Here is a 3,020-nt window from a genome sequence, read left to right on the forward strand (position 1 = left end):
CTCTTAAGCAGTGTGACCCCCAGAGACAAGCCAAACTGATCCCCCATTACAACACCAACAAATGACGTGTTAACACTGATGTAGAGGAGATCCTGGCAAGAGAGAACACACATATAGACCGGTGTTGTGTTACGGGGGTTCCCACACCCCCCCTCTACCCCCCCCCTACCCCCCTACCCCCTCCCCCTCCCCCTCCCCGGGGGTTGGGTAACCTACACTACGCATCCTGCTTGGGAGAATTCGTTGCACTTGATCTAGGTGCGTTCGATGCATTTATGATAAACAATTACACAATGTTTATGTAAAATAAGAAAAACTAAAGCAGTGACGTAAGATATAAACTACAAGTTCATTAACAAAATACACACACACACACACACACACACACACACACACACACACACACACACACACACACACACACACACACACACACACACACAATGATTGTAAGACCAATCCTGGAGTATGCGGCCCCAGCATGGAGCCCGTACCTTGTCAAGCACAAGACGAAGCTGGAAAAAGTTCAGAGGTATGCCACTAGACTAGTCCCAGAGCTTAGAGGCATGAGTTACGAGGAAAGGCTGCGGGAGATGCACCTTACGACACTGGAAGACAAAAGAGTAAGGGGGAGACATGATCACTACCTACAAAATCCTCAGGGGTATTGACAGGGCAGACAAGGATAAACTATTCAACACTGGTGGTACGCGAACAAGGGGACACAGGTGGAAACTGAGTACCCACATGAGCCACAGAGACGTTAGAAAGAACTTTTTCAGTGTCAGAGTAGTTAACAGATGGAATGCATTAGGAAGTGATGTGGTGGAGGCTGACTCCATACACAGCTTTAAATGTAGATATGATAGAGCCCAGTAGCCTCAGGAACCTGTACACCAGTTGATTGATGGTTGAGAGGCGGGACCAAAGAGCCAAAACTCAACCCCCGCAAGCACAATTAGGTGAGTACACACATGGGTGGGTAGGGGGTGTCCGAGTGAACAGCGCACTAGACTCGTAGACCTAAGAACCGGGGTTCGAGTCCCCGTCACCCCCGGAAAAACAAATGGGCAGAGTTTCCTTCGTCCTGATGCCCCTGTTACCTAGCAGTAAATAGGTACCTGGGAGTTAGACAACTGCTACGGGCTGCTTCCTGGGTGGGTGTGTGTGTGTGTACTCACCTAGTTGTGCTTGCGGAGGTTGAGCTTTGGCTCTTTGGTGTGTGTGTGTGTACTCACCTATTTGTGCTTGCGGGGGTTGAGCTTTGGCTCTTTGGTCCCGCCTCTCAACAGATCAATCAACTGGTGTACAGGTTCCTGAGCCTAATGGGCTGTGTGTGTGTGTGTGTGTGTGTGTGTGTGTGTGTGTGTGTGTGTGTGTGTGTGTGTGTGTGTTTGTGCGTGTGCGTGTGCGTGTGCGTGTGCGTGTGTGTGTGTGGAAAAAAATAGTTAGTAACAGTTGATTAACTTCCTAACCCAGTGAGTTCAAGAACTTCAAATGGCTAAAAAGACGGGGAATAACCGAGCAAATCAAAATATTTTCAGACACTGTGGGCCTTGCTGTCTCACGCCCCTCGCCAGCCGCCTCTCATAATCACGCTGCTGACTCAAGCTGACGCCCTGAACCCTTCTGTCCACACCCACCGTCTCCCCCGTCCCATTACTCACCAGCTTGGGGGTTCATATACGAACTAGAATTCCCACTCTAATCTAAGCTTTTGATTTTCCACGACTTAGCCAACATAAATTTCCATGTTTATCCCTATGGCTATATATATATATATATATATATATATATATATATATATATATACATATATATATATATATATATATATATATATATATATATATATATATATATATATATATATATATATGAAGAAGCATTATATTACTTGGTTATACAAGTCCAGTCACCTTTTATGTTTGCTTTTATTTTATGTCCTATGGATCATCCAATAAAATCAGCAGACTTCTAGATGTTACTACTGCTCGGCTTAGACTCGGTTACAAGTATCTCTGGGAATTCTCATTATCTGCCGATGTAGACCTGACCAAATGTAAACTGTGTCAACAAAATTATTCGCACACCCTCCGTCACTATGTGATGGAGTGCGAAAAGATACGTGAATTTAGAGACAATTCTATAACCAATGTTCCAGCGATGTGTCAATATTTCATTCAAAATTATCTGCTACCATAAAATTTTAGCCAAATATCCCCAGTTTGCTAACTGTAGGTAGTAACTAAGTGATTAAGCGTAGTAACTAAGGTAGTGATTAAGCGTACTAAGGTAGGTAGTAACTAAGTGATTAAGCGTAGTAACTAAGGTAGTGATTAAGCGTAGTAACTAAGGTAGTGATTAAGCGTACTAACTAAGGTAGGTAGTAACTAAGTGATTAAGCGTAGTAACTAAGGTAGTGATTAAGCGTACTAACTAAGGTAGGTAGTAACTAAGTGTAACCTATCCACCGCTGCCCACTGGATGGGGGGGCGGTGTGCAGGACAAACATATAAATTTTGACACTAGCTCTCCACATATGTCAGTTGCTTAATTTAGAACCTGTACTTGAGGTCGATCTCGAACCCATTGTTGATGTGATGACTTATATTGAATTTTGTAACTAGCTCATCAAGATTGTAACTTGTTTAGCTAAATGAATTGTGGGGTTCAGTCCCTGAGCCCATTATGTGCCTCTGTAACCCTTTCCACTACCGCCCACAAGATGGGTATGGGGTGCATAATAAATGAACTAAACTAACTAAACTTTTGTGTTTGCTACATGTTGCCAGTTATCTCACCATCTTTACTGGAATCTTAAAACATAGTCCAGTGTCATTTTGGGAACAAACATTTGTTGTTGTTTTAGATTCAGCTACACGGAACAAAAAGTTCCAAGTAGCACGGGCTATGGTGAGCCCGTAGTGGACTTACCTGGCACAGGAGTGGGGCTGTAACTGTGTATCGAACATTTTGTTAGTGTCAAGACGTTTAATAGTTTACTAAGGGATCCCACA

The sequence above is a fragment of the Procambarus clarkii genome, chromosome 8 (genome assembly GCF_040958095.1).
Source record: "Procambarus clarkii isolate CNS0578487 chromosome 8, FALCON_Pclarkii_2.0, whole genome shotgun sequence".
Lineage (NCBI taxonomy): Eukaryota > Metazoa > Arthropoda > Malacostraca > Decapoda > Cambaridae > Procambarus > Procambarus clarkii.